Source organism: Aythya ferina (genome assembly GCF_964211825.1).
Source record: "Aythya ferina genome assembly, chromosome: 2".
In the NCBI taxonomy this organism is placed as follows: domain Eukaryota; kingdom Metazoa; phylum Chordata; class Aves; order Anseriformes; family Anatidae; genus Aythya; species Aythya ferina.
The window spans coordinates 52,150,996-52,167,974 of NC_140297.1; the positions used below are offsets into that span (position 1 = coordinate 52,150,996).

At 43.7% G+C, this 16,979-nt stretch overlaps 1 long non-coding RNA gene across 1 annotated transcript; it reads right to left on the minus strand.

Annotated features, from left to right (window-relative positions):
* Window positions 1-7,215: 7,215 nt before the first annotated feature.
* Window positions 7,216-15,836, minus strand: LOC311430694. The gene is made up of 3 exons (XR_014688942.1): window positions 15,747-15,836; window positions 14,535-14,601; window positions 7,216-9,742 (listed from the first exon to the last, which is right to left on the minus strand). It is a non-coding gene; the product is annotated as an uncharacterized lncRNA (long non-coding RNA).
* Between the last annotated feature and the right edge of the window lie 1,143 nt (window positions 15,837-16,979).

A 16,979-nucleotide genomic window follows, 5' to 3' on the forward strand; every position in this document is an offset into this window, starting at 1 on the left:
GCTTACCTGTGTGAGGATACCACAGAGGGTGATGTGAAAATCTGTAAAAAATAAAAGCTTCAGCATTGTTGCAGCCACGCAGTACCTCCCCTCTCATACGTGCCTTAGCAATAAATCCATTTTCCTTTCTAAGAATCAAAATGCTGACGCAGATCGGAGAGGTTGTCATAACCTCCACTCCCCTTGGTGCTGGACCAGCTACCCCATGAGTGTTCCTGACAGGCGCTCGCTTAAACTGTTCTTAAAATGTCCTGTGACTGATACGCTAACAGGTTTGCTTGTGTTTTGACTAGTAACAATGTGAGGGAATGCCTGAATTGTTTGAAAGCACATATTTAATTTGGATATTCTGAAAACTAAATGGAATGTAAGCATTTCTGTTGCTTTAAAATAAAATTAAAAAAAAAAAAAAAAAAAAAAACAGTGCTTTTTGAAACATAAAATTTAAGTTTGGATCTGGATTTGCATTGCCATGCTGAGTGTTCAAAACTCGTGAGTCAATGCCCACCCACAAACAAAATTGGCTTAAAAGCCCATTTTCTTAAAAATAAGACATTTAGAAAGGATGGGTAGGTGGTTGGTTATTTGCCATCTGTTTTCTGTGCTTTTAGGAGACCTTTCTTTCATATTTGCAAGCTTTTGCTGTACAGAAGGTTTAAAAACTTGTTTAAAACAATATAAAACCTGGGATTCTTACTTTGGCAGCTGAAAAAGGTATTGATGAATTTGCAATGAAGTCATGAGAAACAGCAACATCCAGCTTGACCTGATGGCATCCAGTGTCTTCTGCCAGTAGAGAAACACACAGAATAAAAGCATCCCCTCATATTTAGTATTCTTAGATACTTGTTTTTATTTATTATTTATTTATTTATTTAGTCAGAAAAGTTAAAGAAAGGTGTGGAGTGCAATTCTTCGCCCTCTCAAAAAGCTCTACTAGCATTCCATCATATATTGCTGATTTCGGTTCACTTTTCTGTTTCTTGTGATAACTAATGAATAATGAAGTTTGCTAACAGGCAAATGTTGTTTGGACTCACAGGCCTGAGTAGGTTACGTCTCGTGGTAGAGAGGAATTTATTTTTATACTTGAAGATTGCAGGAAGGTAACAATTTGGTGTTGTCATGGATTTGTTACACTCAGCTAGTTCTTGCTAATTAGAGGAAGGTTTTGATAAACACGTAGTTTGCTTAATTTTAATGCTCCATGGTTAGGAATTCTGGGATAAATTTGCTTGTCAGAGACTCCTTCTTTGCTGCAGCGAGTATGTTATGGCATTGAGATACCAAACAACTTTGACCAAACTGTGTGAAGGCAAACACTGCCTCATTATACTACACCTTCCAGTTAGCTGCCTGAAGTGTCGAGGGCGCAGCTCTAGCAACTTGCACATTTCCTGGAGTGCCACATTTACATGGCAGGTAGTGTTCATCCCCAGCTCCGAACTAACCCTTGCAATAGTGCAGCCTAGAGGAGGCTGGTATCAGCCAGAGGTTGTAGAGGAGGTCATTACTTCTCTCTAGCAGTAACCCATAGTGTGAAGTTGTACTGCAGAACCAGGTCATTAACAAGAGAAATACAGATCACATATGAAAATCCTACCCTGAGCTCAAGTCAGATCTTTCTCATTTGTTTCTCTGACCAGCCTGGATTTTTTAGAGGAGGGTCCGTGCTTAAACAAGGTTCATTGGAGACTCAGAAGAACCTGAAAATGCGTTTCTGAAAGTTGTTGCCAGATTGCAGAAAGGGTGCAAACTGGCTCATAAAGGCGCATGTTTTATCTCTGCTCGATGTAAGGTTTCTGGGCCCCACAGGCCTCCTGCCTAGTGGCTGACACACTGCAGGAGCGTGCCACAAGGGTTATATGCGGTCATACACACGAGGACTGCCAGGATGCAAGTACACCCAGAAGGAAATTATTAAAGCTACAAAGCTTAATCCAAATTAACATGTTTCTTATTACTATGGGTGCTTGACTTTGCAACGTTTATAACATCCTTACAATATTTTTACAGGCGTGTGATATTTACTTTAAACTCGCTGTATGGGAAATTAAAATCCATGCCATTTTAGATAGTATAATTTGTGGTTTGTTTGTTTGCTTTTAATAATCCCTTGTTTTAGTACATATTTGGCTTCTAGAGACAGCATATTGCTCAAAGCATGTTTCTGCTCTCCAAAGCCTCTGCCTGCAGCGTGATTCCCCTTGTTTGGAGCAACTCAGGACAAGGGCCTTCACTTTTGTCCCATGTGGGTCCCACATGAGCTGCTTTGGACTGCCAGGCAGCCTCCTGCCCACCCCAGTGCCATGGAGATCACCTGGTCAGAGCCATGCCAGGCTCTGCAGCCTGGCTCACCACTCCCCTGGCAGCTCAGTGTCTGAGCGAGGAAAGCAGAAGGCAGCTCTGGCAAAGGGTTGAGCCCTGGAAGAGGAGGGACCTGGAGCTGCCGAAGATCCGGTGCAGCTGAAGTGGAACGTGACTCAATGGCATGTCATCCCTGGCTCATAGGAAGAGGTGAGACACGGCTTGGGCAAGAGGAAATACACTTGCAAAATTAAACACTTCATAGGAGACATAGCCTCTTCACCTCAGCTACAGGCATCTCAGTTTTCATCTCTAATCCAGGAACTGCAGTAGGTAGCGTGAGGCATTAATGTTGTCTCCTAATTCCGATGATCGTCTCTACCTCCAGGATAAGATTTGAGCTCTTGCAGACTTGCTACTTCTTTGCAGTGCTCTCTCAACCCTCCAAGCCCCTATTTGTTTTCTGCATTGAACTTTCCTGCTCGTATCCTTTCGTGTCTTTTTATGCAAAAGTAAAAGTTCCTTGTGGGCAAAGATGCTTATTTGTCTGTTATAATTTATCCACTGTATGGGAATCACATAGTTACATAAAGCAATAATACTATTAATAGCAGAGAAGACAGCAACTTCCCTTTCAAACTTTTAATACAAATCCTTTATCAACTTAAATGCAAGCACGATCCCTAATTAAAGTGGCATGCTCTTAATGTGGCATGCTCTTATGTACAGAATTAATATTGAATCACAGTGAAAAATGCAGGAAAAGGAAGTATTATAATGATGCCTACCCACAGAGAGTATAGGTGCAGCCATACAAATCCTTTAAATGCTCCTTGTCAGGTGTGTGCTGACAGTTTGGTGTTGGCTCAGGCAGGAGGGATTTGAACTGGCAGGCAAAACCAGCAAACATCAGAGGGGCAACAATGCAGGAAAAGTTGAGGACCCCCTGCTGTAATGAGGAACTCATCATTCCTCATTAATGAGTGGCTGGTAACAAATGCATGTGAAAGCATGCATTACACATTTTTAAATAGTTAAAAATTGGCCGGGAAGAAGTGCCAAGTGATGGTTATCTGAGCTTACATTTTGTGGCTCTGGCAGCCAGGAGTCCTCCACGTTTCTGATGAAATGACTGCTAATGATGAAACACCCAACAACACGTTTTCAAGAGGTACTGGAGAGGGACACCAACACCATCTGAAAGAGAACTCTTCCTTTTGCTATGGGTCCTAAAAGCAGGGGATGGTAGGAAGGGGTGAAAGAAGGGTTGTATACAGCTAGAATTAGCACTGCATTTTTCAAAACCCCTTATAGTTTCTTAGCATGTTCAAGAATGACCTTTTAATTTTTAACCAGGAAGAAAGGACAACCTATGCAGTGTGCCTCCAGTGCTGGTGCCAAAGCATGGTAAGAGGGGGCCAGGTAGCTACTACTACTGTGTTGAATTTAAAGACGTTGCCAAATTAACAAGGCCTGAATTGTCATTCCATTTGTTTACTTCTGTTAAGTGCCATAACATTCTCTTCCACATCCCGAAGGTCGTTACCACAATATATTTATTTTGGATCCTCAGTGGGGATGAACATTCAGTCCTCTGCCTTTTACAAACACATACACACAAAAAAGTCACTACTTCATGCTCCCTCTGCGCTGCCAAGAATGTAGCGACGTGCACTCAAGCTGCACATGGCTTGGCTGTGGTAAAATGTCTGCACTGTGCCTACACTACAGGTGTAGCTCTACTAGGTTTCACGAGGTTTCAAGGGTTGGATAAAATCCTCCTCAGGGAACTTGAGTGCCTCGCAAAAGAGCTTTCCTCAGCTGGTTCCCATTGGATTCCTCTATCTCATATCCTGTGCCTTAAATGAGGGTTACAGTCATTGTTGTGGTGCCTAATTCCAATCCACTTACACACTTTCTTCCTGCAATTACAAAGCAGTAAGAAAAACAATTTGATCAACAGTACTTCAGTTGCAAAGTCAACAGATGCATGAGAAAAACTCTTGATCAAAATGTTGGGCACTGCACAGTTTTGCCTTTGTTTACTGGGGCTTGGACGATGGACAAAGCATTGACACTCATGCTGCAAAAATCTCTGACTATCAGCTCAAAAGCCCTAGTCCTGTTCCTCCAGCCTAATTTGTGTGAGTAGGATCTTGAACTCCCTTGCAATCTCACTGGCAAGGCAAACTTACCTTGGGGTGCAGAGTAAGTGCCTGTACTGAGGAACAGGAGTGGAGATGCTCACTAATTAAGGGGCACATAATGTTTGAATTGAGTGTGCAACTGAGGAAATAAATATGAGTTAATAAAGAAAAGGCAAGCCAGTAGTAATCTGACTAATCCCCCCACTGGGGACATTTTTAATGTGAACTTCAAAACTTCGGAGATAACATACTGTAAGTACTCTTGTAGAGTAATCAGTGTATCTTGGATATGTATGTTACAGAACCTTTCCTGTAGTTGACACTATTTAAGAAAATGCATTTCATACTAATTTGAGGGTTTTTTTTGTTTTTTTTTTTTTTTAAAGAGAAGGTCATGCAGAAGGGTGAAACAGGAAACATCTTTTAAAACGCACCCATGCACGTCTAGCACAACTGTTTGGCCTTTGTGCTTGCATCTCTTTTGAGCCTCCTCCCTCCGATGACATGAAAGTCACTGTGAGGCAGATTTAATCTGGCTGCTGGGTATTTTCTGCCAATGCAGAGATTACAGGAACTTCCCTAGCCTGACAGGCTCTGTGCAGAGTTCAGAGCACTCTCAGGCAGGACCAAAAAAGCAAGCGTCAGGGTGCGAGACAGGCCGCCCTGGCTGCCCTCGCAAAGGGAGGCCTACTACGTCCTGGGGCTGCTGCAGTCCCAGCAGCACCCCTGCCCCTCGGGGCTGCAGACGTAACAAAGGGTTCATTCCTTCCCTCCAAGGCCACCTGGAGAAAACAAAAATCAGAACAGATGACCATGTCTGCACTGGTTGTACCTGTTCCAAGTGGGTCACAAATGTCCAGTTTGGAACAGGCTGAAGGAGAGACGCAACCAGTGACTGTCTGCTTTCACCAGCTCTGTTATACCTTAGCTTGCACTTCAACAGGTACTTGTCTTTAGGTTTCAATCTGTAAAAAAGGAAAATTCAGTAGCAAGTCTAGCACATCAGTGAAAGCATAGTGGTAAACAGAATTCCCACAGCCCCTATTATGTAGCACTTCTGCAGAAACCCTTGTGCTTTCAAAACTGAGGGGTTATTCTCCTGCTCTTTCTGCTGGGAAGGCAGTGGTGAAGAGGTGCAGCAACTCGGCCAGAACTCACCCAGCTGGCCAGCATCAAGGCTGTGGATAAATCCCAGGACTAATTCTTTATCCCAGAAGCTGCCTCGAAATAAATAATACAGAGAGTTGTGCAATGGAGTGTACTCGGGAACAGTGGCAGCACATGAGATGAAAACAGAAATAACACACTGAAATATGGGGAAGTAAATAGATTTAAGAAATGAAAACACCATGAAAGTAAATGTGAGATTAAACTGCATCACGTAGTGAAGAAACTTTACTTTTGCAAGGCAGTATTTTTATTAAAACTCACTATATTTTCTAGATTATGTCTCTGAGTTGTGTCTCTCTTTTTCTTTCTCTCTCTTTTTTTTTTTTTTTTTTTTCATCATCTAGGATAGCGACAATGGTTACAGCCTTGAAAGCTGGTAATTTCCTGAAACACAGCTTTTGGATATAGAATAAATGTACGTTTGCAGACTCTGAATGTAACTGATTGTTTTTCACTTCTGTGCGCTCGCTAATGAGTTACGAGTCTTATTTTGTCAAATTATTCTTTGCTGTCATCTATAGAGCATTCAGGTGGAAGTTATAAACTGCAGCATGTGTTATTATGGTACATGGTCCTCTTGATCTACAGAAATCCTGGGGTATGTGTAATCCAGCTGGGCATCCCTGGGCCATTGTGCCTGTGTATGTACACGTGCTCCTCAGCTCTCCCACCTGCCTGGTGGTGTGGCTGACCCACAGCATCCGATTTAGATCTCAGGACTAATAGCTGGTACACATATATCCTGCAAGCTTATTTTGCACCTCCGGTATTTTGAATACTCCAGACTTCATTCCACCTCTTGGAAAATCAGAGGAAGCAGTTCTGAAGGAGTCAGTGTGCATGTAGATCACATAATCGACATTTACCTTCATTTCTCTAGGCCGTTTTTTCCTCACTACTTCTCACTGTTCTTTTCCATAAGCTTCCCTTGCAAACTCCCCAGTGTTTAGGCTACTGCACACATTTGCAAATCACAGACGGACTGATATTCAGCCTGCTTCTTCTGCTTTTCTTCCAAACAACCCGCAAGACCTTTTACTAGTTTCTTAAGGCCAACCATACCTTTAAAATAGCCTAATCAGGTGACTGAAATCCCTCAGCATGGAATATGTTGCTTAGCTACCTCCAAACTGAAGGTCAAGCTTAAAAACTACTTTGCCCTGGGTTGCAGCCGCCTACTTTTTGGGTTCTGCACGAGGACATCATTAGGGTTTGGCAATACCTGGCCAGCCCTGTGCCAGGAGCCCCTGGAAGTTCAGCCCAGCGAGGAATAGGTAAGCCAGAGCCAAGCTGACACCACACACACGAGCAGCACGATGCTCTTGTGGCCCCAGAGGGGTGGAGAGGGCTGGGATCTGCCCACCTGGTGGCCGGGCAGCAGGGCTGTCCCTTGCATGGTGCCCAGGGTCCTGCTGCAGCGTGCACACTCCCCAGGCCACCAGATGAATTATGGATGAGTCAGCCAGAATTTTTCCACGAGCTTCCTCTGCTGCACTGCTCTCCTTGCTGTGGTTATAAACCACCGCATGGGCCTAACGCTTCTGACGTTAAAAAAAGAAAAAAAAAAAAAAAGAAGAAGAAGAAGAAAAAAAAAGGATGATTCCTCTTGGTTTCCTGGCAGGGTGCGGGGAATCCCTGACGTTTGTGCAGTGCCAGACCCCCACGTCCGCAGCGCTTTGCTGCGCAGCCCAGCATATGCCAGAAATCGTCTGGTCCTTTCTGCCTGCTTTGCTCCTCCGTCCCTCCCACCAGCCGGCTGTGCCGACGGAGTCAATTAGAGGAGACGGCAGCGATGCTGAAACTGATTTGAATTTCAACCAGGATCCGCTAGCAACTAGAGCCATGCGCAGGCAGACAAGGAAAGGCAGTTACCCAAGGATGTAGTGACTGCCTGCATATGCTAAAAGTCTTCTTATTCCTTATTTTTAGTCCTTAACTAAACTCGGATTAATTTGTTCAGCAAATGTTGATTTCTTTTGCTCTTCTCTGAGCACATAAAATGCGTGTGGTCTTTATTTGCAATGCTGGCATTGTGGAAAAGAAACAGTCCAGTTCTGGAAATGTTCGCTACAAGACAAAGCACAAAATGCTTCTACAACAGCATTCGATGAGTCCTCTCAGACTGACTGCAGCTTTTGTGAATGCTCGCAGTGATAAAGCAGCGCTGATGTCAAACCATACAGCATGGGAGACGAAGCATTAATTCAAGTCTTATTGTAAGTTTCTATTATCTGCATTCAAGTTGCATCCAGAGCTCCCAATCAAGACAGGCTTCAGCTGTGCTAAACACTACGTCCATAGAAATGACAGTTTGTGCTGTAAAGCACTTAGTTTCTAAACAGGCAACATGAAATAAGCTGGAGTGAAGTCAAACACACAGAAAAGAGATCCCTACCGGCTCTTTACCATCAGCAGGCTACTTGGCGGTGTTCAGAGGAGACTGAAGTCTGTGTTTGTCTTCAGGCAGTCTGAAATCCTGTTGACTTCAGTGGGAGAGAAGCACAGGAGTATTTTTTATTTTTTTATTTTTTGTTTACCCTGAATGACACAGACTACCTCTGAATCCAGTGCTGAGGAGCAATTTGAAGATGAGTGACGTGGTGCTTCATGGGCCGAGGTGAAACAGGTAGCACAGGAGGGAATATGGATCAGGCACACTTTTGGGAAGGCCACAACCAGCATCTCCTGGAGTTGCCTGTAGCAGCCCTGCATGATCCTCTCTAAGGGCTATTCAAATGCAGATGTCCTGGTCAGCCCTCATGAATTCTCTGAGCTGGCCTAGATGCATTTGGGCCCAAACATGAGCCAGCAGTGCCTGAATATGAGCTGGCAGTGTGCCCAGGTGGCCAACAAGGCCAACAGCATCCTGGCTTGTATCAGGAATAGGTAGCCAGCAGGACCAGGGAGGTGATCATCCCTCTGTACTCTGCTCTGATAAGGCCGCACCTCGAGTGCTGTGTTCAGCTTTGGGACCCTCAGTACAAGAAGGACATCAGGGCCCTGGAACATGTCCAGAGAAGGGCTATGAAGCTGGTGAAGGGCCTGAAGCACAAGTCCTGTGAGGAGCAGCTGAGGGAACTGTGGTTGTTTAGTCTGGGTTGTTTAGTCAGGGGACACCTCATTGCTCTCTACAACTACCTGAAAGGAAAGTGTGGGGATCTGGGGGTTAGCCTCTTCCCACAGATAACTAGAGATAGGACTAGAGGGAATGTCCTCAAGTTGTGTCAGCGGAGGTTTGGGTTGGAAGTTAGGAGACATTTCTTCTCAGAAAGAGCAGTCAGGCACTGGGACAGGTTGCCCAGGGAAGTGGTAGAGTCACCGTCCCTGGGGGTGTTCAAGGAAAGGTTGGACATGGTGCTTAGAGGCATGGTTTAGTGGGTGACATTGGTGGTAGGGGGATGGTTGGACCAGATGATCTTCAAGGTCTTTTCCAACCCTAATGATTCTATGATTCTATTTACGAGGTATATCAGCTCAATTATCCATGCACATATTTCATTACACCTTTATCATAGTAATTGAGAGGGCTTCTGTGGCTGTTAAGCCAGAATATGATCCAAGAACAATATTGTGATGAAGTTAATTTATCTTTAACCTGAACTACACCATCCACCTTATTTCTAGGTTCCACATCCTGGGGTGGGATTTGGCTATGTCTCCATCTTGCAGTGAAGACCCCACATAACCTACTGTCTGACATCAGGTTCCCCCTTAGTCTTCTCAATAATCTAGAGAGGCGGCTCATAAGACTACTACCACAAATCAGCTTTGTTTAGATACCCTGCAACTTGGGCACTCCGCAAGCGGGGGTTGGAAGGTGCTTTATGCCACCTCTTGTCTTGCCTTTTGACCACATCAGCATAGCACCTCCTGAGCTGGCTGCAGATTATGTGCAGTTCCTCTGCAGACCACTATTTAAATGTTCCCCTGGTCCTGTGAAAAACACATCCAGTAGGTCACTCCACTAATTTCTGCAGTGGCCTAAGATGTGTCCACTTTGCTATGCTGCAGAGACCCCGTAGGCCAGGGTTTCCTGTGGGACACAGCACAGCATGACTTCCTCGAGGAGGAGGAGGCTCCTTTCTTCAGGGATGCCCATATCTCTCTAGGTAAACAAACTGAGATAAAATGGGAATTAATGAATAGTTGCCTGTTTTCCTTTCACAGTGACCATACAGAGCTACATTTAGAAACATACTCATCAATACAAGGTTTCAGTACGCACATTTATTCACCCAGAAAAATTTATTCTACTTTTTAAAGTTTGGGCAAAAACAAATCAAAGGACTGTAGATGTAGTTGTGTGATACAAACATAGTAGTACTATGCTATGAGTCAACGTAATAAAACATATTTAGTTTGACAGATTAGGTTTTAGTTATCAGATTTAAAGACAAAATATTTGTTCTCATTTCTTAAATATTCCATGAGATTTGCTAGCTTAAATGTACATTGGATCTAAGTAAAATGATCATGCCCATGCAGGATAAAAATATATTGCAAAAGACTGTGTGCAATACTGATCTGCTTTTAACTTCTCTTGTTTGGGATAACAGAGACAGGGTCCACAAAATTGAAAAAAAAAAAAAAAAAAAGAATTACAGTTAGAAGACAGTAGGTTGGCAAGTTAGCCCTGAGAGCAGGTTGCTGAAGTTTGGATTTAGCTGCATGCCAACAGATAAAGCATAAAGGAAAAGAAACAGGCAAGATGTGCACACACACACTCACACACAACCAATGTACTGCAAGCTATGGTAGAAAGTGCCACAAGTTTTCTGAGTGAACTTTGTTCTGCAAATTCAAAGGATAAAAAAAACTTACATCACTTACATCAATAAATTGAAATACAAAATATGGCATAGCTTAAATATTTTCATTTCAGTGCTTGAAACTGAAACATATGTCAGTCTCATTACAAAATAGGCATAAATTAATCTCAATTCATTACCCAGTTATCCCTGTCCTGTAGTTCTGCTACCAGAGCAACTATAATCAGGTAAAAGTAACAGGCTTTCATGGGTCGGTTTGTAGGTGTTTCACCATGACAATCTGGGGACAGTGTCTGAATGTAATTTTTGTATTCTGCAGAAGGAAAGAAATCACCAAGTTTCTGAAGAGCTGAAGTGCCAGGGTATATGCCACCTGCTTTCCAGAGATGAGAAAGCAGGGAGTTATTACAACTCAACCATGACCATTCAAAATGGGAACATCATTGGAAAGTCAGATAGCCAGAGGTTGAAGAAGTCCAGCCAAGTTTGCCTGGCAGTCAGGAGTCAGGAACAGAAGAATTTTCTCTGATGCGGAGTGCAGACCATGTAGGTTGGAACTGGATGATCCTTAAGGTCCCTTCCAACCCAAACCACTCCATGATTCTCTAATGTGGATGCTTTAGTGCTGGGGCTGCAGTGCACTGATACAACCAAGCCAGCCTATAAATTGACACCAAATGGGGCAGTCCCACCTCCCCCAGGTTGTGCTTGTGTGATCTCGTGGTGGGATGGCTTCACATCCAGAAAGAATGACTTGGTGGACAGCAGAAGGCTTAAAAGTCTCTGACCCCAGCCCCCCAAAAACTCAGAAGATTCAGGCAGGGAAAAGCATATGAATAATTATTATTTTGCACATATGTTTATATTCCTTGAGCTGCCCAGGTAGGGTGTGGTCCCTGCTAACACTCTTCAAATGCATGTGTCCACCCCATTGCTTCCACTGCCATTCATCCATGAAGAGATGCACTGTAAACTCTGTGTTACTTTATAGAAGCAGAGGGACAAAACCTGTGTTGGAGCTGATGGGGCAAGGGCAGGACCAGTTATATTTTAAGAGTTTACAGAAGCTCCCAAAAAGGTCTCATATCTGTTAAATTTTTCATATCCACATGGGTTTCTGTGCGAGAAACCAGGGACAAAGCACTGTGAACTGTTCAGATGGAACAGAATGCGTGAACGCATGGATCCCATAGAGCAGGAGCTGAACATCACCACCTGGGATCTGGCCTCTGTGATGGACAGGGTCTCATTCCATCTCTTTATCATTACTATTTTTTGCAGTGAAAAGGTCAGAGCCATTTAGGCCTGGCCTACATCTTTATGTCCTGGCTGAAATGGAACATTACCACCTCTCCACACCCCCTAGCCCAGCCCCTGCCCAATAATGCTTCATTTTCTTTAGTGTGGGGGGGAAATATTTGCAGTCACTGACCCTATTTTTCCTGTTATGAAATCTTTTATCAGTATGCTAGGCTTTGCCTGCTGAGCTAACCCACATTAATAATCCAAAATGCAAATGATGTACTTGTCTCTGCTGACCCTGACTTTGAAAATTGCTTTTTTTTTTTTTTTTTTCTCCCCTTGCTTCTCATTCTTGACAAAAGAGACACAGGCATAAGCTTAGAAGTCAGCAGGTACATCAGCCTGCCTGTCAAGTGACCTGAATCCCCTTTTCATTACAGAGGCTTTCAGTAGTGGAGATGGAGAATTTGGTGATGCTGTAGCAAAGGATAAATGATGCCAATTAGGCTAATGAGATGGTTCCATGTTCTTCTACTAAAATCTTTCTGTCCTTTCCCTTAACTCTCTCCTTCTCTTCCATCTTGTTTGTCTGAAAAACAGCTTTGAAGCTAAAGCATGTATGTGCATTCATCCATTGGGTTTCAGATACTGGAAAGAAAAGTCTCTGAAAACTTCTTCCCTACATTTGTTGGCATGTTCTTTCTCCTATAACTACCCTCTTTCTGCAGTGCAAGGCTCTATAGACTAATTCCTAGAGATACTAAGACTCACACCACCTTTCATCTTTTCACACTCAATGCTTCTCTAAGTTTTTCATGTTCCCTCTGTCCTTAAGAGCTTCCCCTGACTCTCCTCTGAAAAGCACATCATTATTCTCAATATGCACAGCATTTATTCACCTTCTTGGCTCATCTCTCCAAAACTATTACCCCAACTCATGTACAGTGTGTACTTCCAAACCTTTCTGCTCTGTCTTGCATGTCTGATGTTTGGTACCTGCCTCATTGTGCCACTGAAATCGCTCTTGTGACTTCTGCTTCTTTGAACAACGTGGTCTATATTTATATCTTCACTGGTCGGTGTCTTTTACTTTTGTCGACTTTCTGCCAACTTTATCTTTCCTCTCCACACTCTCTCCTTGGCTTTCACAACTCCATCCTCGCTTCTCCCTTTTGACAGCTGAGACTTCTGTTTCCAGTCTCATTTGCCATGGAAATCTAACCAGGCTTTCACTTTTCTGTCTCTCCCTGAGGATCAATACCTAGTTATGTTGGCAGTATTCTCCATCAATGATATGTACGCTTATCTTCATCCATCCAGTTCTACATTTTAGCCACTATATCTTCTTCTTGAGGAAAGAATCTTTGCCAGTTTGTCTTTCCCATAGCTGCTGCTGAACTTCAGATTAGCCCTCCTGAAATGCTACTCCAGTCCCCCTACTCCATTTACAAGCGTTGTCCTTCCTTTTGTGCTACCTCATTGCCTGGACTAATCAAAGCTAGTCCTACCCAGAGGCATCTGGACCAGGTTCAGGTTTTGCAACCTTCTCTCTGAAAGTCTCAGCATTATTGCACGTTCCCTCCCTTTTCATTTCCCCTACATCCATAATTGCCCCATCCTCCTCTAAAACAAACTGAAAGTCAACACAAATATTCTTTCCCTGTTTAAATCCTTCCTCTGACTCCTTCTGCTATCACAATTTCAGGTTTTCAATTTTTTCCTTCTTCACTGTCCCACCCTCTCCTGATCACTTTTACTTCTTATCATGTCATGTGTTTCTTCTGCTTTATCAGTGATGCAAACATTAATCCTTGTGAAATTTGTTGACACTCCTTGTTTCATACGTCTTTCCATTCTGCTTGAAAAGCTATAATACCTCTCATAAAACTTGGGCAAGCTATCTTCCCCCTCCACCCTCCCTCTTTCAGGTAAACTTGATGAAACAAGATGGGAAACTGGAGTTAACTCCTAATTCAGCAGACTAAAAAGAAAGAAAAAATGCCTACCAGCAATTAAAGAATTATTTGATAAAACTGAAAAAAAAATGTTGTTGTTGTTGTTATTGTTGTTTTTCCACTATGGGAATAAAAAGTGCAATGAACAGATAAACAAGCTGATGAAAGTTAAGCAATCACAAATATAGGAAAGGGCATATCAACCACCTGGAGCACACTGAAACAAATATTAAAATATTTTAAGGACAATATGTGGGAAAGAAACTGTGGTTGTACTATGCTGAGAAAAGAAAAAAATAGATGAGACAGACTTACCACGCTAACCACTTTTTTGCCCACTCCAGCAATTCCAGTCTGTCTGAATTTCTGCCTAGCACTTTCTAATATAGGGCTTCATCCTCTGAACTGTGGTGTTGTGTGTCGCTCTGTTAATGCCAATTTAAACAAAGACATTTTGCAAGTTTGGAGCCCCAAAGCCTGATACTCTTTAGCTGTAGCTCTGCCACCTCTATTACAGTCTGCATGAGTGCACATATTTGAGGGGGCATAACCACAAAGACTAGTGACATTTCTACCTAATATTCAAAGCAACGAGTGAGCCTGCATATAAGTTTGGATACCCTTGAAGATGAGTTTTTATTTTCTCATTTATTTATTTATTTTTTAAATCAACATCACCTCTGAATTTGGCGCAGAACGAATGAGCTCTAAAACATATCAATAGCAAACATATCTGTGATCAAAGAGTGCCTTGGGCACCGCGCTTTGTGCTAGCAGAGCACAGTCTGAGTGATGGGCACGACAGGCAGCAGAGGATAAAACAAACCCACGCGAGGAAAGGGGTGCAGCAGAGCAGGCTGGAGTTACAGAAATATAATGATGTGGTTGCTCAGTCCGGTCACGCATGCAGCTAGATAGGTTGCTTTATGAGTAAACACGCTTACTTGTCAAATGACTAATCAGCCCAGGACAAACGAGGGCTTCTCTCACACACAGAGAGTGGCAGGACACCTGAAACAAAAGTTATGCATGTGAAGGTTTTTCTAAAGCTGGCCGGCAAAATTTCTCTTACCTAGGGGATTTTTTTCTCATCCTGTTTTTACACAGACAACTACGCATGTGCTGCAGCTGCATCGATGTAGTTAAAACACCATGAGCCTCCTATTAGGGAGGCTGGTAGAACAGCATAAACAGGACTTTGAGCAGGCTATTCCCACTGTGTGATATATCAGTGTGACAGGATACATACTGTATGCATTTTTACAGATACGAAATGCTATATTTGGTGCCATCAGCTGCTTCCCCAGGCTGGACCCTAGAGGAAAAGTGATGCTGCCAAACAGCTCTGGAGAAGCCCAAAAAAAAGCCTGGGGAAGTTCTGTGTGCTACTGGGATGTGAGGGAGGTCTGAAGAGGCTTGGCCTGTGGTAGAGAAGGAGGATAAAGAGAAAAGTTCCCCATAACTTTTGCATCTAGCTCTTTGGGGGCAGGGAACCGAGGCTGGCTGCAGGCTGTACAGCTATTTTGGGCATTACAAATAAATCCAAGCCTCCTCCTCCCCGTGACAGAAGCCAAGACAAAGTGACTCAGTCTCTCCCTACAGGAGCAGATCTCAAAGCAAAACATAATCTCATTAGCACAATAACCTTGGTTACTCATCCACAGTTTCTGCAGACTCCTTCCAGACCTCTTTCTCCCTCTGGTGTGCCATTTGCTTAGTCCCGGAGTGCTTTACCCTAAATTAGGGCTGCCGTCACTGCTATTCAAGAGGCCTCATCTCCCCAGAGTTTGCATTCCCGGCTTAAAAATCGCTGCAAGCCAGCCTTCCTCGCCATGTGAGTGAGGGGAAAGGTTTCGGCTGGTGCTGTTCAAAGGCTCATTGCAAAACCACCTTCTGGTTTCTCGCTGGGCACGTGCTGGGACAGAAAAGAGCTGGCACTTGAGCTGTGTGGGGAAGGGCTGCGAGGAGCCTGGAGCACCGTGCTACACTCAGCTGTACATATTAGTAGTTTAAATGAACATATCCCCAAAGCAAATGATTTCCAGCCATTAAACCTGAACTCTGTTATTTTTTTTCACCTTGGTCCTTTCTATAAACAATCCAAGCACACCTGTGAGCACCAGCAAATTAAAAAAAAAAAAAAAAAGATTACTTACAAACGATGAGGCAGGAAACAATGCAAACCAGTCTGACTAGGTGCGACTGAGCAAATGTTGACAGACTACAGCAAGTTCCTGCAGAAATAGCATGGGATGAACCACATCCATCCCCTCTGCCACGGCTCGGGGCGAGGTGTTGCTTCTCACAGGGTCCCCTTGGCTCAGCCTGGGGTTCACATGGCCGCACCATTGGCAAGTGCGTGGTGAAACATTCAAGGTGTTTGTTTGGAAGGTGGGTCCAAACTGCTAAGTTGTAAGCGTGCCGATGCGTTTGTTTTGGCACCAGCAGTTAAGCTGATGGCTGGAGCTAATTCATTAGTCGCCGTACACGTGCAGCACAAGCTTTATTTTAGCCTCAGAATGCATAAACACAAGGCAAACAAAGTTGGAAAGCCTTAAAATTAGGATCCTCAGTTTCTCCACCAGACACACTCTACTAGGTTAAAACAACAACGTACCGTGAACAAAAGGCTTTTTTTTTTTTTTTTTTTTTTTTTTTTTCTTGTCCAGGACACCTTGGAGTACAACAACAGAAGGAATTAGGTCAGCTGCTAAAGAGGAGGTTGGATGTCATCAAGTCATAGCACCCCTGGGACACAGGCGGTAGCGCTTTCTGCCTTTTGTCAGCTCACGCAGTTTACTGCTGTGGGAGGAACTCGAGGCAAAAAAACACGGACACAGGATTTGTCCAAACATTGGAAAACTATTTGATGATTAATTACATTTGCTAAGACTGCAATTAGGGTAATGGCTCTGTATTTCTTGTGACAAACCTGACGTCCAGGAGAGGTCAGGAAGGGCTATCCCGTACCACTGTGAAGCGCAGCACTGCTTGTTGGGCTTTCTGTGCCTTTCTTGGCCTGAAGCATCAAATACTTTGGACAGAAAGGCATGATACTAATGGCTGGATGCTGAGTAGCCCAGTGGTAGGATCTAATAATGTGCTGTCTGCTTCCCTGTAATTGCATTTCATTTTCTTTCCAGGTGACCAGTTATTCTTAGGAGCGGCTTTTCAGAGTGGCTAGCAGTGGGGGGCATGTGGCTGGGGTTTGGGTGGACTTCCATAAAAGCTCAGCACCTGAAACACATCCTGCCCTTTGAAAACACTGCTTTTCCTCAGTGTGGCCGGGGTGATAGCAGCGTGCGGGCTGTCCCATTGTGTCTGTGGCATGTATCAAGGCTGCCCCCCCAGTATGCTTCAAGCTTCCTTGTTTTCTTTTCTTCTCCATT